Here is a 17,900-nt window from a genome sequence, read left to right as displayed (position 1 = left end):
AGACCCCCAACCCCACCTACCAGCCAGCAATTCTCTATTTTGGTTTGCAGCCTTTGCGGCTCATAGAAGCATGGTAAAAAAAAATATCAGACTGGAAGGTTTTACATTTAATTTCAGTATTTGCAGAGAGACCCACCAGGCCTGAGACCCTGGTGTCAGATGTACAGTATGTATTAACCATTCATTTGTAGCAGCTCTGATCTTCTCCATTCTGTTGTTATCACTGTAAATACAAACTGCTTTGATGGATAAAAAAAAACAAAAAACAAAGAAACACAACCAAACACAAATGACTCTGTATCCTTCAAACATTAATTCTGTGCTATTTTTTTTTTAGCCCCCCTCCCTCCCCTTCCTTCCTTCCCTTTCCACGGCAACCATGCAAGGCTATGTGACTGAATTTGTGCATTGAATGTGTTATGTGTACCATGTATGCACAGAGACAAAAGGAGAAGGGCTGGTTGTTTGGTGTTCTGTGCAGCCTTGTACTGCACAGGAAGGATGTTATCTGAGTGCCTGCCTGTCATTTGAATAACAATAGCATTTGCAGAAGATAATAGGTAATATTTGGTGTGTTACTGATGACCGTGGCCTGCTCTGGCTAGGAAGCCTGCTTTGCTACATTCACGTGTTGTGTATTTGTTTACACAATTGTATGACTGCGGTTACATTTCTGTATTAGGATGAGTGTGTGTTAATGTGTCAACTATGTTTTGTAGATTTATATTGCGTATCTCCTATATATATATATATATATATTTAGATGTGTTTTTCTATCCATATTTTTAGTGTGTTTTTCATTGCGTGGTTGTTTCTACCTTACTAATAATAATAATCATTTTGTATTATTGTTGTTATTGTTATTATTTTATTTGCATAGTGCCAATGTTATGCCCAACACAAGGCCTCAAAACACTTGTGTTAAAATGAGTCGGCTTATTAGCATTTATTGACGCTTTTTCACAGCCTGTAAACGCCTGTGACAGTGACCCCATTCTGGCCAGTGGAACCATGTCCACATACCTTTTATTTTTATGTGCTTTTTGTTTTTTTGTTCTAGACTGCATATTGGTATGCCCTTGGAGACAGTTCATTCATCTCAATGAGAATGCGCTGAACACATGGCCACTTGCATTTAGAAAGTGTTTATACATTTGGCTAAAGGAAGATGCTGATGTTAATAAACACAGACTTAATGCATTTGTCAGCCCATCTAATTGCAAATCTGCGTATAAAATTGGTGTCGAACATTGGTCAGATATGTTCTTGGTTGACATGAGCATGAGGAATCTCTTAAATAATACCCCTTTTAGATCGCCAGCTTTGAACACTGGTTATTGCACATGAGCGCGCATAACCCTTGTTGCTGTGCGGTCTGAGAGGGCCCAATTGGAATAATCCGGGTTCAGTGACCCGGTATTCCAGCTTGTGTAGCTTGCAGGGTTGTGTGAACAGGAAGCTGGGTCGCATTGACCCATTTCCTGTTCACTCTGTGTAGACTGGCACTAGGAGATCATGTGATCTCTAAGCGCTGCCGCGTCATCTCTGATGTCACCAACCCGGCAATATGTAGGAACAGCGGCGGCAAGGGCACTGAGGTGGGTCGCACCCAGGAAGCACCTGTTTTTCAGGCTCTCGGATGCGACCCGATTCAGGAGGTCCAAAAGGGGTTTTAGACTGTAGGCTCCATTGGTAGGGGCCAGTATGAGACATTTTAGTCCTTGCCAATGGAGCTTACAGTCTAAATAAGCTACCTTGCAAATACAGATGCACACACTAATCTATTAATTTATTTTGGGACTGTGCTGGTTACCTACAGCATTCCCACAAACTCACCACAGATAGTGGTCTGTTAGGAATGGACCATATGGGTTTGACGCTGTGCAAAACAGCAGTGCAAACTAATTGTTGTGCCAGCGTCCCACTAAAAGTCTCTATACAGATGTGTCCCGTGAAACTCTGCTAGCATCGGATGTCTTTTTTTTTTTGCTGAAAATGTGTTTTAAGCTGGTTACACACTGGTCGATATATCGGCCGTTCTGTTGAACGGCCGATATATCACGGGTCCGGCGCCCAGTGTGTACGAGCGATATGTTTATGAACTCCGTCATTCACAGACCTATCACATCGGCCCTGCTGCACAGTCGACGGACAATATATTGGTAGATATTTTGGCAATTCGGTGTGTGTGTGTGTGTGTGTGTGTGTGTACGGGTGGTCAGCTGACCGCCCATACACAAGCTGCAGGAGCCAGCGGTGACTGACATCTGAACTGGTCGGGCGTTTGTAAATGCCCGCCCAGTTCGTGACGTCAGTGTGTATGCTCAGCACACTGCCCGATCCGGCTTTAGATATATCTGCAGATCAATTGATCTGCAGATATATCTTTAGGTGTGTACCCAGCATTAGTCGCAAAGTGGCATGGCTAGGAAGCACCAGGAGACTCTGCTGATTAAGTTGATATGACACTTGTATATCTGTGTGCGACTGAGTCTCTGGGGGCAATTCAATTGTTATCGCAGCCCAATCTCCTAAGTGATGGGAGATTGCAGGGGCGATATTTGTTATCACGCTGATCGCACCCATTAGTGTTGAACCCGACTAAACTAATGATCATGATCTCGAAAAGTGCCGTTTGGACGCCCAAACAGCTCACTTTTCACAAATTTCAGCTTGCCATCACCGCGGAGTGCTAGCTGAGAACCTGGCGTCAGCAGCTGTTCGCGCTTGGCAGGAGCAACAGTTGAATAGCTCTGTCGGGTGCACAGGTGTAACAGCTGCCTATGCTAACAATTGAATTGCCCACTCCGAATCTGTACACGAAGTGCTATAGTGTGGCAGCCGCAGCTTTTTTGCATTTCAAGTTCTGTTCTCAATTTTACAGTTTCAGTCACGCACAATATATAAGTGTCCTATATCAAATTAATCGGCACCGTCTCCTCGTGTGTCCTGGCCACATTGCGTTGTGACTAACATGCATTTTGCCCCCCCAAAAAAATGCCTGACTCTAGTAGAGCTGCATGTGACTTGGTATCTCACTCACGCCAGGCATCTAAAGCTGCATGGCGTATTGAGGCTAGATGTATGAGGACACCTGTATAGGCTAACCATGCTATTCCTTTAAACCGGGAAACTTACAGTGCATCTGAAAAGTATTCACAGCGCTTCACTTTTTCCACATTTTGTCATGTTACAGCCTTATTTCAAAATGGAATAAATTCATTTTTGTCCTCAAAATTCTACACACAATACCCCATAATGGCAACGTGAAAAATTTTTTTTTGAGATTTTTGCAAATTTATTAAAAATAAAAAACTAAGAAATCACATGTACATACAGGTGAAACTCAGAAAATTAGAATATCGTGCAAAAGTTCATTTATTTCAGTAATTCAACTTAAAAGGTGAAACTAATATATAGACTGATTACATGCAAAGTGAGCTATTTCAAGCCTTTATTTGTTATAATTTTGATGATTGTAGTTTACAGCTTAAGATAACTCCAAATCCAAAATTTCAGAATATTAGAATATTACATAAAATCAATTAAAAAAAGGATTTTAAATACAGAAATGTCGGCCCCCTGAAAAGTATAATCATGCATATGTACTCAGTACTTGGTTTGGGCCCCTTTTGCTTGAATTACTGCCTTAATGCGGCGTGGCATGATTCTATCATGGATTCTATCACTGCTGAGGTGTAATAGAAGACCAGGATGCTTCAATAGCAGCCTTCAGCTCTTCTGCATTGTTCGGTCTCATGTCTCCTCTTTGTCTTGGCAATGCTCCATAGATTCTCTGTGGGGTTCAGGTCAGGCGAGTTTGCTGGGTAATCCAGCACAGTAATCCCACGGGTCATTGAACCAGGTTTTGGTACTTTTGGAAGTGTGGGCAGGTGCCAAGTCCTGCTGGAAAATGAGTCCGCATCTCCATAAAGCTTGTCTGCTGAAAGAAGCATGAAGTTCTCTAAAATGTCCTGGTAGACGGCTGCGTTGACTCTGGACTTAATAAAGCACAGTGGACCAACACCAGCAGATGATATGGCTCCCCACCGACTGTGGAAACTTCACACTGGACTTCAAGCATCTTGGATTGTGTGCTTCTCCATCTTCCTCGATACTCTGGGACCTTGGTTTCCAAATGAAATGCAAAATCTGCTCTCATCATAAAAGAGGACTTTGGACCACTGAGCAACAGACCAGTTCTTTTTTTTCTTGTCAGGAAAAGGCCATTTAAAAGTGTGGGGGAGCTTCACAAGGAGTGGACTGAGGCTGGAGTGCATCAAGAGCCACCACACACAGACGGATCCTGGACATGGGCTTCCAATGTTGTATTCCTCTTGTCAAGCCGCTCCTGAACAGCAAACAACGTCAGAAGCGTCTTACCTGGGCTAAAGAAAAAAGAGAATCTATGGGGCATTGCCAAGAGAAAGATGAGAGACATGAGACCGAACAATGCAGAAGAGCTGAAGGCCGCTATTAAAGCATCTTGGTCTTCCATAACACCTCAGCAGTGCCACAGACGGATAGAATCCATGCCACACCGCACTGAGGCAGTAATTCAATCAAAAGGGGCCCAAACCAAGTACTGCTTACATATGCATGATTATACTTTTCAGAGGGCCGACATTTCTGTATTTAAAATCCTTTTTCTCTGACGTCCTAGTGGATGCTGGGGACTCCGTAAGGACCATGGGGAATAGCGGCTCCGCAGGAGACTGGGCACAAAAGTAAAGCTTTAGAACTACCTGGTGTGCACTGGCTCCTCCCCCTATGACCCTCCTCCAAGCCTTAGTTAGATTTTTGTGCCCGAACGAGAAGGGTGCACACTAGGTGGCTCTCCTGAGCTGCTTAGTGAAAAGTTTAGTTTTAGGTTTTTTATGTTCAGTGAGACCTGCTGGCAACAGGCTCACTGCATCGAGGGACTAAGGGGAGAAGAAGCGAACTCACCTGCGTGCAGAGTGGATTGGGCTTCTTAGGCTACTGGACATTAGCTCCAGAGGGACCGATCACAGGCCCAGCCATGGATAGGTCCCAGAGCCGCGCCGCCGGCCCCATTACAGAGCCAGAAGACAGAAGAGGTCCGGAAAATCGGCGGCAGAAGACGTCCTGTCTTCAACAAGGTAGCGCACAGCACTGCAGCTGTGCGCCATTGCTCTCAGCACACTTCACACTCCGGTCACTGAGGGTGCAGGGCACTGGGGGGGGGGCGCCCTGAGACGCAATAAAAACACCTTGGATGGCAAAAAATGCATCACATATAGCTCCTGGGCTATATGGATGAATTTAACCCCTGCCAGAATACACAGAAAATCGGGAGATAGGCTCCGCCCCCTTCTCGGCGGCCTTATCTCCTCAGCACACTGGCGCCATTTTCCCTCACAGCTCCGTTGGAGGGAAGCTCCCTGGCTCTCCCCTGCAGTCACTACACTACAGAAAGGGTTAAAAAAGAGAGGGGGGCACTAATTACGCGCAGTATTAAAAATACAGCAGCTATAAGGGGAAAAACACTTATATATATAGCGCTCTGGTGTGTGCTGGCAAACTCTCCCTCTGTCTCCCCAATCAGAGCATTCCCTGTGTGTGTGCTGTGTGTCGGTACGTTTGTGTCGACATGTATGAGGAGAAAAATGATGTGGAGAAGGAGCAGATTGCCTGTAATAGTGATGTCACCCCCTAGGGGGTCGACACCTGAGTGGATGAACTGTTGGAAGGAATTACGTGACAGTGTCAGCTCTGTATAAAAGACAGTGGTTGACATGAGACAGCCGGCTACTCAGCTTGTGCCTGTCCAGACGTCTCATAGGCCGTCAGGGGCTCTAAAGCGCCCGTTACCTCAGATGGCAGATATAGACGCCGACACGGATACTGACTCCAGTGTCGACGGTGAAGAGACAAATGTGACTTCCAGTAGGGCCACACGTTACATGATTGAGGCAATGAAAAATGTTTTACACATTTCTGATAATACGAGTACCACCAAAAAGGGGTATTATGTTCGGTGAGGAAAAACTACCTGTAGTTTTCCTGAATCTGAGAAATTAAATGAGGTGTGTGATGATGCGTGGGTTTCCCCCGATAACAACTGATAATTTCTAAAATGTTATTGGCATTATATCCTTTCCCGCAGAGGTTAGGGTGCGTTGGGAAACACCCCCTAGGGTGGATAAAGCGCTCACACACTTGTAAGAAGAAGGGCTCTACCCTCTCCTGAGATGGCCGCCCTTAAGGATCCTGCTGATAGAAAGCAGGAGGGTATCCTAAAATGTATTTACACACATACTGGTGTTATACTGCGACCAGCAATCGCCTCAGCCTGGATGTGCAGTGCTGGGTTGGCGTGGTCGGATTCCCTGACTGAAAATATTGATACCCTAGATAGGGACAGTATATTATTGCCTATAGAGCATTTAAAAGATGCATTTCTATATATGCGTGATGCACAGTGGAATATTTGCCGACTGGCATCAAGTCTAAGTGCGTTGTCCATTTCTGCCAGTAGAGGGTTATGGACACGACAGTGGTCAGGTGATGCGGATTCCAAACGGCATTTGGAAGTATTGCCTTATTAAGGGGAGGAGTTATTTGGGGTCGGTCTTTCAGACCTGGTGGCCACGGCAACAGCTGGGAAATCCACGTTTGTACCCCAGGTCGCCTCTCAACATAAGAAGACGCCGTATTATCAGGCGCAGTCTTTTCGTGGGCAAGCGGGCAAAAGGTTCCTCATTTCTGCCCCGTGACAGAGGGAGAGGAAAAAGGCTGCAGAAATCAGCCGGTTCCCAGGAACAGAAGCCCTCTCCCGCCTCTGCCAAGCCCTCAGTATGACGCTGGGGCTTTACAAGCAGAATCAGGCACGGTGGGGGCCCGTCTCAATGAATTTCAGCGCGCAGTGGGCTCACTCGCAAGTAGACCCCTGGATCCTTCAGGTGATATCTCAGGGGTACAAATTGGAATTCGAGACGTCTCCCCCTCGCCGTTTCCTAAAGTCGGCTTTACCGATGTCTCCTTCTGACAGGGAGGCAGTTTTGGAAGCCATTCACAAGCTGTATTCCCAGCAGGTGATAATCAAGGTACCCCTCCTGCAACAGGGAACGGGGTATTATTCCACACTGTTGTGGTACCGAAGCCGGACAGCTCGGTGAGACCGATTCTAAATCTAAAATCTTGAACACTTACATACGGAGGTTCAAATTCAAGATTGAGTCACTCAGAGCAGTGATTGCGAACCTGGAAGAAGGGGACTACATGATGTCTCGGGACATCAAGGATGCTTACCTTCATGTCCCAATTTACCCTTCTCACCAAGGGTACCTCAGGTTTATGGTACAGAACTGTCACCATCAGTTTCAGACGCTGCCGTATGGATGGTCCACGGCACCCCGGGTCTTTACCAAGGTAATGGCCGAAATGTTGATACTCCTTCGAAGGAAGGGAATTTTAGTTATCCCTTACTTGGACGATTCCCTGATAAGGGTAAGATCCAGGGAACAGTTGGAGGTCGGTGTAGCACTATCTCAGGTAGTGTTGCGGCAGCACGATTGGATTCTCAATATTCAAAAATCGCAGCTGATTCCGACGACTCGTCGTCTGTTCCTAGGGATGATCCTGGACACAGTCCAGAAAAAGGTGTTTCTCCCGGAGGAGAAAGTCAGGGAGTTATCCGAGCTAGTCGGGAACCTCCTATAACCGAGCCAAGTCTCAGTACATCAATGAAAGGGTTCTGGGAAAAATGGTGGCTTCCTACGAAGCAATCCCATTCGGCAGATTCCACGCAAGAACTTTCCAGTGGGACCTGCTGGACAAATGGTCCGGGTCGCATCTTCAGATGCATCAGCGGATAACCCTGTCACCAAGCACAAGGGTGTCTCTTCTGTGGTGGTTGCAGAGTGCTCATCTTCTAGAGGGCCGCAGATTCGACATTCAGGACTGGGTCCTGGTGACCACGGATGCCAGCCTGCGAGGCTGGGGAGCAGTCACACAGGGAAGGAATTTCCAGAGCTTATGGTCAAGCCTGGAGACATCACTTCACATAAATATCCTGAAGCTAAGGGCCATTTACAATGCTCTAAGCTCAGCAAGACCTCTGCTTCAAGGTCACCCGGAGTTGATCCATTCGGACAACATCACGGCAGTCACCCACGTAAACAGACAGGGTGACACAAGAAGCAGGAGGGCAATGGCAGAAGCTGCAAGGATTCTTCGCTGGGCGGAAAATCATGTGATAGCACTGTCAGCAAGTGGGGACTTCACCCAGAAGTCTTCCACGTGTTTATAAAACTCGACAAGTATTGCGCCGGGTCAAGGGACCCTCCGGCAATAGCTGTAGACGCTCTGGTAACACAGTGGGTGTACCAGTCAGTGTATGTGTTCCCTCCTCTGCCTCTCATACCCAAGGTACTGAGAATTATAAGATGGAGAGGAGTAAGCACTATATTCGGGCTCCGGATTGGCCAAGAAGGACTTGGTAACCGGAACTTCAAGAGATGCTCACGGAGGATCCGTGGCCTCTACCTCTAAGAAAGGACCTGCTCCAGCAAGGACCCTGTCTGTTCCAAGACTTACCGCGACTGCGTTTGACGGCATGGCGGTTGAACGCCGGATCCTGAAGGAGAAAGGCATTCCGGATGAAGTCATTCCTATCCTGATCAAAGCCAGGAAAGATATAACCGCAAAACATTATCACCGCATTTGGCGAAAATATGTTGCGTGGTGCGAGGCCAGTAAGGCCCCGACGGAGGAATTTTCAACTAGGTCGATTCCTACATTTCCTGCAAACAGGAGTGTCTATGGGCCTGAAATTGGGGGTCCATTAAGGTTCAAATTTCGGCCCTGTCAATTTTCTTCCAGAAAGAACTAGCTTCAGTCCCTGAAGTTCAGACGTTTGTGAAAGGGGTACTGTATATACAGCCTCCTTTTGTGCCTCTAGTGGCACCTTGGGATCTAAATGTAGTTTTTTGGTTCCAAAAGTCACATTGGTTTGAACCACTTAAATATGTGGAGTTAAAATATCTCACATGGAAAGTGGTCATGCTGTTGGCCCTGGCCTGGGCCAGGTGCGTGTCAGAATTGGCGGCTTTATCCTGTAAAAGCCCTCATCTGATTTTCCATTCGGACAGGGCGGAATTGAGGACTTGTCCTCAGTTTCTCCCTAAGGTGGTTTTCAGCGTTTCACCTGAATCAACCTATTGTGGTGCCTGCGGCTACTAGGGACTTGGAGGACTCCAAGTTGCTAGACGTTGTCAGGGCCCTGGAAATATAGGTTTCCAGGACGGCTGGAGTCAGAAAATCTGACTCGTTGTTTATTCTGTATGCACCCAACAAGCTGGGTGCTCCTGCTTCTAAGCAGACTATTGCTCGTTGGATTTGTAGTACAATTCAGCTTGCACATTCTGTGGCAGGCCTGCCACAGACAAAATCTGTAAAAGCCCATTCCACAAGGAAGGTGGGCTCATCTTGGGCGGCTGCCCGAGGGGTCTCGGCTTTACAACTTTGCCGAGCAGCTACTTGGTCAGGAGCAAATACGTTTGTAAAATTCTACAAATTTGATACCCTGGCTGAGGAGGACCTGGAGTTCTCTCATTTGGTGCTGCAGAGTCATCCGCACTCTCCCGCCCATTTGGGAGCTTTGGTTTAATCCCCATGGTCCTTACGGAGTCCCCAGCATCCACTAGGACGTCAGAGAAAATAAGAATTTACTTACCGATAATTCTATTTCTCGTAGTCCGTAGTGGATGCTGGGCGCCCTTCCCAAGTGCGGATTGTCTGCAATACTGGTACATAGTTATTGTTACCAAAAAAAAAAAAAATCGGGTTATTGCTGTAGTGAGCCATCTTTTCTAGAGGCTCCTCTGTTATCATGCTGTTAACTGGGTTTAGATCACAAGTTATATGGTGTGATTGGTGTGGCTGGTATGAGTCTTACCCGGGATTCAAAATCCTTCCTTATTGTGTACGCTCGTCCGGGCACAGTATCCTAACTGAGGCTTGGAGGAGGGTCATAGGGGGAGGAGCCAGTGCACACCAGGTAGTTCTAAAGCTTTACTTTTGTGCCCAGTCTCCTGCGGAGCCGCTATTCCCCATGGTCCTTACGGAGTCCCCAGCATCCACTACGGACTACGAGAAATAGAATTATCGGTAAGTAAATTCTTATTTTTAAAAAATTTTTTTTTATTGATTTTATGTAATATTCTAATTTTCTGAGATTTTGGATTTGGGGTTTTCTTAAACTGTAAGGCACAATCAAAGTGATAACAAATAAAGGCTTGAAATATCTCACTTTGCATGTAATGAGTCTATATAATATATTAGTTTCACCTTTTAAGTTGTTTTACTGAAATAAATGAACTTTTGCACGATACTCTAATTTTCTGAGTTCCAGCTGTAAGTATTCACAGCCTTTGCCATGAAGCTCAAAATTCAGCTCAGGTGCATCCTGCTTCCACTGACCATCCTTGAGCTGTTCCTACAGCTTAATTGGAGTCCACCTGTGGTAAATTCAGTTGATTGGACATGATTTGGAAAGTCACACACCTGTCTATATAAGGTCCCACACTTGACAGTGCATGTCTGAGCACAAACCACGCATATAGTCAAAGGAATTGTCTGTAGACCTCGGAGACGGGATTGTCTCGAGGCACAAATCTGGGAAAGGGTACAGAAAAATATATCCTGCTTTGAAGGTCCCAATGAGCACAGTGGCCTCCATCAACTGTAAATGGAAGGAGTTCAGAACCACCAGGACTCTTCCTAGACCTGGTCGGCTGTTTAAACTGAGCGATCGGGGGCCTTAGTCAGGGAGGTACCGAGAACCCGATGATCACTCTGTCAGAGCTACAGCATTCCTCTATGAAGAGAGGAGAACCTTCCAGAAGGACAACCATCTCTGCAGCAATCCACCAATCAGGCCTGTATTGTAGAGTGGCCAATCGAAAGCCACTCCTTAGTAAAAAGCACATGGCAGCCTGCCTGGAGTTTTACAAAATGCACCTGAAGGACTCTCAGACCATCACAAAATTCTCTGGTCTGATGAGACAAAGATTGAGCACTTTGGTGTGAATGCCAGACGTCATGTTTGGAGGAAACCAAGCACCGCTCATCACCAGGCCAATACCATCCCTACAGTGAAGCATGGTGGTAGCAGCATCATGCTGTGGGGATGTTTTTCAGTGGTTGTAACTGGGAGAATAGTCAGGCTAGAGGGAAAGATGAATGCAGCAATGTACAGCGACATCCTGGATGAAAACCTGCTCCAGAGCACTCTTGACCTCAGTCTGGGGCGACTGTTCATCTTTCAGAAGGACAACGACCCAAAGCACACAGCCAAGATATCAAAGGAGTGGCTTCAGGAGAACTCTGTGAATGTCCTTTAGTGGCCCAGCCAGAGCCCAGACTTGAATCTGATTGAACATCTCTGGAGAGATCTGAAAATGTCTGTGCACCGACTCTTCCCATCCAACCTGATGGAGCTTGAGAAGTGCTGCAAAGAGGAATGGGGAAACTGGCCAAATATAGGTGTGCCAAGCTTGTGGCATCATATTTAAAAAGACTTGAGGCTGTAATTGCAGCCAAAGGTGCATCAGCAAAGTATTGAGCAAAGTCTGTGAATACTTATGTACATGTGATGTCTTAGTTTTTCATTTTTAATAAATTTGCAAAAATTTCCAAAAATTTTTTTTTCACATTGTTATTATGGGGTATTGTGTGTAGAACTTTGAGGATAAAAATTAATTTCCATTTTGGAATAAGGCTGTAACATAACAAAATGTGGAAAACGTGAAGCGCTGTGAATACTTTCTGGGTGCACTGTATAAATTACACAGGTTCTGTTGATTAAAAAAGGATAAATGCAGGCTTGAAGTCAGCCATCCACAGAACCTGTGCAATTCATGATTGTCTCGGTTTAAAGGGATAGTATGTTAAGCCTACATCTGTATATACTGATTAAAATGTATATGTAGTATCTATATACATCATCAGCATCTGGTGCCAGTTTGTCCTGAAAAAGAAAAATATTAGAATGGATACGTTGACTGATATGTTGCTAATGATGTGGATTTAAATAAATATCTGCAAGTCTGGTGAGTGCCCTCATTCTTTGTGGTCTATTCAGTTAAATGCGAGGTATGGGAGATGTGCATATTCCCATACATACTGTAGGCTTACAGTGTATATCTTTCTGCACACTCCTGTGAGGGTGATGTAGTGTGCTGAGGCCGTCATTCAAACGCCTTCACAATGGCACATCACTTGGGATACGTCGTTAGGTCGACAGTCATTAGGTTGACCACTGTTGGTCGACATGGTCATCAGGTCGACATGGAAAAAGGTCGACATGAGTTTTTCACATTTATTTTACATTTTTTAAACTTTTTCATACTTTACGATCCACGTAGACTACGTTTGGGAACGGTTACCTGTGCCGAGCACAGCAATAGCGGAGCAAGGCACCTTGCCCGAAGCATTGCAAGCGGACACGGTGCACTAATTGGGGTTCCCCGTCCCTTTACGAAGAAAGCAACACCAAAAAAAGTAAACCCCCCCCCCCATGTTGACCTTTTTCCATGTCGACCAAGTACATGTCAACCTAATGACCATGTTGACCTAGTGACCATGTCGACCTAATGCATGTTGACCAATAGTGGTCGACCTAATGACTGTCGACCTAATGACCCATACCCCATCACTCGTATATCATTTCTAATTGAATCAACGCCATAGTCTTATGTGCAGTAGTCTGAAAACCTTCAAAGGGTTATTAGGGTAGATCAATAGCAGATTATGTTTTTGTGTGAGTGTTCAAGTCATATGGAAATAGTTTTGACTGTCTCCCCAGATGTCCTGCACACGTCTTATTCACTTCTCCTGGCTTCTGCATACTCTGACAGCATACTGCCTTATCTGATAAAGTCCTACCGATGTGTTCTTATACACTATTGCTACAGTCGCTTTCATTTAAACAGCCCTTCTCGGCATGCCAGATCCCATGCGACTCTGCTTGTGCTGTGCATCTTTTTCATGTCTTTTTACCTTGAATATGCATCTTAGTCACTATGTGACAAAACTGCTTCTGGAGACTGCACCGATTAATTTGATATGCAACACTTGTATATCTGTGTGCAAATGAGTCTGTTTCTGTATACGAAGTGCTACAGGGCTGTGGCTGTAGTTCATTGTGCTTCGCCTGCGACCCTGTACTTTAACACTAAGTGCTTTATTCAGAGATGGACACTGCCGCGTCCTGCAGCGCAGTTTGCCTATATCGGCAAACTGCGGACTCGCAGTGGCCGCGTGGGTTCACACATTGCGTTCTCATCCCAGAAGGATGACAGCGATTGACAACGGTGGCCATTCGCAGGGTGGCGTTGCGGTATTGAGGGGGGCATGCCGTTTTCAAAGCGGCTGCGTGATGTCGCACACTGCCGCTCCGATTAAAAAAATGGAAGTAGCAGCCTGAGTCTGTGGTACAGATTGAGTGTTGTTTTGATGTATTTCCTGTGCGAATAAGATGCAAATATACAGTAAGTCACTAGGCTATAGCAAGTGGAGTGTCTCGCTCGCGCTATATGGCATGTTTCTTGCTAGGTATGTGAGGACACATCTGTAAGTATTGATAGTTCACCTGAAACCTCATTTTATTAACTTTTTTTTTTTTTTCCCCCAACATTAAATTTACAATTATTTGTCAAGCTACCTTTTTTTTTAATGAATCTTTTTGGGGTTCCTGCATTTTTTGTTTTGTTTTTAAAGAGAGATCAAGAAGGATTTTCTATTATATTTAAAATACTTGCTAATGCGTAGTAGGGGTAGAATAGGTTGGTAATGTTTATTTCCTAGGAAAGTGATCATTGCCATAGTGCCATTCTCAAGGGCATCTTCTGAAGAAGAGTATTGGTACCTAAATGATACTGCAGCAGTGTTGAAGGGGTTGGGTATGATATACCGCCGGTCGGGATGCCGGCCGTCAGTATACCACCAATGGCATCCCGGCCGGCGAGCGCAACGAGTTGTAATAGCTTGTGTTAGCCGGGATTCCGGCTGGCGGCATTGTCAACGGTCGGCATTCCGCGTCAGTATTCTAGACCGCCGAGATCCTGACTGCCGGCAATGTAACCACATCCAGTGTGGAAGGGTGCCACATTTCCTAACTGCTATTCTTATATACTGGATTATAGTCCTTTCAGTAATGTACAGTATATCATAGCGTGGAACAGTCACTGGGTTGAGTAAACACAGCTGCGTTTCTTTTTCAGGAATATGAGTAAGTATTAAGAATGCTAAGAACAGCATCTCCTCTGTTATTACAGGTGTCTACAGAGCATTGGCTAATATACTTGTAGTATCACATCTTGGTACGCAGTAATGCTGTAGTGCCTTGCAGTTTTCTTTTTACAATTTTTCTCTAACGTCCTAGTGGATGCTGGGGACTCCGTAAGGACCATGGGGAATAGACGGGCTCCGCAGGAGACAGGGCACTTTAAGAAAGAATTTGGATACTGGTGTGCTCTGGCTCCTCCCTGTATGTCCCTCCTCCAGATCTCAGTTTGAATCTGTGCCCGGACGAGCTGGGTGCTACTTAGTGAGCTCTCCTGAGCTTGCTATAAGAAAGTATTTTGTTTTTTTATTTTCAGAGAGATCTGCTGGCAACAGACTCTCTGCAGCGTGGGACTGAGGGGAGAGAAGCAGTCCTACTCACTGAAGATAAGTCCTGCTTCTTAGGCTACTGGACACCATTAGCTCCAGAGGGATCGTACACAGGATCTCACCCTTTGTCGTCCGATCCCGGAGCCGCGCCGCCATCCCCCTCGCAGAGCCGGAAGACAGAAGCCGGTGAAAGAAGCAAGAAGACTTCGAAATCGGCGGCAGAAGACTCCAGTCTTCACTGAGGTAGCGCACAGCACTGCAGCTGTGCGCCATTGCTCCCACATTAAACCCACATACTCCGGTCACTGTAGGGTGCAGGGCGCAGGGGGGGGGGGCGCCCTGGGCAGCAATTAGAGACCTCTTTGGCAAAAGTTTGCATAATATACAGTTGGGCACTGTATATATGTATGAGCCCCCGCCAAAATTGTACATGAAAGCGGGACAGAAGCCCGCCGTCGAGGGGGCGGGGCTTCTTCCTCAGCACTCACCAGCGCCATGTTTTTTCTCCACAGCACCGCTGAGAGGAAGCTCCCCAGTCTCTCCGCTGCAGTTACACGGTAGAAGAGGGTAAAAAGAGAGGGGGGGCACATAATTAGGCGCAAAAATCAATATAAACAGCAGCTACTGGGTTAACATTAAGTTACTGTGTTATTCCTGGGTTAATAGCGCTGGGGTGTGTGCTGGCATACTCTCTCTGTCTCTCCAAAGGGCCTTATGGGGGAATTGTCTTCAGATGAGCATTCCCTGAGTGTGTGGTGTGTCGGTACGTGTGTGTCGACATGTCTGAGGTAAAAGGCTCCCCTAAGGAGGATATAGAGCAAATATGTGCGTGAGAGGGTGTCTCCGTCGACAACGCCGACACCTGTTTGGAGATGTGTAATTAAGTGCTAAGGTGAATTTATTGCACAAAAGATTAGAGAACAGACAGGAAATCTACCCATATCTGTCCCTATGTCGCAGAGACCTTCAGAGTCTCTCAATGCTCACTATCCAAAATAATAGACACTGATATCGACACGGAGGTTGACTCCAGTGTCGACTACGATAATGCAAAGTTACAGCCAAAATGGCAGAAAAGTATTCAATATATGATTATTGTAATAAAAGATGATTTGCATATCACTGATGACTCATCTGTCCCTGACACAAGGGTACACATGTTTAAGGGGAAGAAAGCTGAGGTAAATTTCCCTCCTCTCATGATGAAAAAGAGCGGGAATCTCCAGACAAGAGACTGCAGTTTCCCACAAAGAATTCTCAGGCAGTATCCTTTCCCCACTAGGGCCAGGATAGGATGGGAATCTTCCCCTAGGGTGTCACGTTTGCCCAAAAGGTAGCCCTGACGTAACAGCTATTCTCAGGGATCCTGCAGATAGCGTGCACATTCTGGTACACTACTCAGACCGGCGATTGTGTCGGCATGGGTTTATAGCGCTGTGGCAGCGTGGATAGGTACATTATCAGCAGAGATTGAGACCATAGTATGTAGATATATATATATGTATATATAGAGATATCTATATCTATCTATCTATCTATCTAGCAAATAGTAAGGGCGGCACTCAGTCCAGACTTCTTTACTTGATAAAGATTAACTTTATTAGGCCTAATAAAGTTAATCTTTATCAAGTAAAGAAGTCTGGACTGAGTGCCGCCCTTACTATTTGCTGTGTAAACCTGGGACTCTTCTGTCTTTGGCCGGGAGGGCACCGCAGCTGCTGTACACATTGGGAGTGGAGTGCCGGACGGATTCTGTTTGCTATATCTATCTATCTATATATATATATCTATATATATATATATATATATATATATATATATATATATATATATAAAAGATGCTGTCTTAAGAGATATATATATGTAAAACATTCCCAAAGAGACATGAGTATACTGGGTCCTAGAGTCAAAGCTATGTCGATTTCTGCTTGACGTGTCCTGTAGAATATGCAAGGGACAGATGATGCCGACTTAAGAGGCATATGGAAGGCTGAGGATTGTGTGGAGAAGGGTTCTCGGACCTGGTCTCCACAGCTATAGCTGGTAATTCTGATATTTTGCCTTATATTCCTGCACAGCCTAGGAAAGCACGACATTATCAAATGCAGCCTTTCGATCACAAAGAAACAAAGTCCGAGGTGCGTCCTTTCTTGCCAGAGGCGGGGGCAGAGGAAAGAAGCTGCACAACACAGCTAGTTCCCAGGAACAGAAGTCCTCCCCGGCCTCTACAAAAATCCACCGCATGTCGCTGGGGCTCCACAGGCGGAGCTAGGCCCGGTGGGGGCACGCCTTCGTAAGTTCGGCCACAAGTGGGTTCACTCCCTGTTAGATCCCTGGGCAATAGATATGGTGTCTCAGGGATACAAGCTGGACTTTGAGAAGATGCCCCCTCACCGACGGCCCTGCTGGCTTCCCCCCACGAGAGGGAAACAGTGTTAACTGCAATTCACAAATTGTATCTTCAACAGGTGGTGGTCAAGGTTCCCCTCCTTCAACAAGGAGGGGGTTATGATTCGACCATGTGGTAGTCCCGAAACCGGACGGTTCGGTCAGACCCATATTGAATTTAAAATCCCTGAACATATACCTGAAAAGGTTCAAGTTCAAGATGGAATCGCTAAGAGCGGTCATTGCAAGCCTGAAAGGGGGGAGATTTTATGGTGACTCGGGACATAAAGGATGCATACCTTCATGTCCCCATTTATCCACTTCATCAGGCGTACCTGAGAATTGCGGTACGGGATTGTCATTACCAATTTCAGACGTTGCCGTTTGGTCTCTCCACGGCCCCGAAAATGTTCACCAAGGTAATGGCGGAAATGATGGTGCTCCTGCGGAAGCAAGGTGTCACTATTATCACGTACTTGGACGATCTCCTCATAAAAGCGAGATCAAGAGAGCAGTGGCTGAACAGCGTATCACTTTCTCTGGAAGTGTAACGGCAACACGGCTGGATTCTATGTATTACAAAGTCGCAGTTGGTTCCTACAGCTCATCTGCCTCTCCTAGGCATGATCCTAGACACAGACCAGAAAAGGGTTTATCTCCCGATAGAGAGAGCTCAGGAGCTCGTGACACTGGTCAGGAATCTATTAAAACCAAAACAGGTGTCAGTGCATCACTGCACTCGAGTGCCGGGAAGGATGGTGGCATCATACGAGGCCATTCCCTTCGGCAGGTTCCATGCGAGGACCTTCCAATGGGACTTACTGGACAAGTGGTCCGGATCACATCTTCAGATGCATCGGTTAATCACCCTATCC

The 17,900-nt window shown here is 46.0% G+C and overlaps 1 protein-coding gene across 7 annotated transcripts in view; it reads left to right on the top strand.

Annotated features, from left to right (window-relative positions):
* MVB12B (multivesicular body subunit 12B) overlaps positions 1-17,900 on the top strand; it is a 431,719-nt gene that overhangs the window by 117,620 nt on the left and 296,199 nt on the right. The gene's annotated exons all lie outside the window — the stretch shown is intronic.

The sequence above is a fragment of the Pseudophryne corroboree genome, chromosome 8 (genome assembly GCF_028390025.1).
Source record: "Pseudophryne corroboree isolate aPseCor3 chromosome 8, aPseCor3.hap2, whole genome shotgun sequence".
Classification (NCBI taxonomy): domain Eukaryota; kingdom Metazoa; phylum Chordata; class Amphibia; order Anura; family Myobatrachidae; genus Pseudophryne; species Pseudophryne corroboree.
Note: the sequence above shows the minus strand (reverse complement) of the source record. Positions and strands in the feature narration are given on the sequence as shown.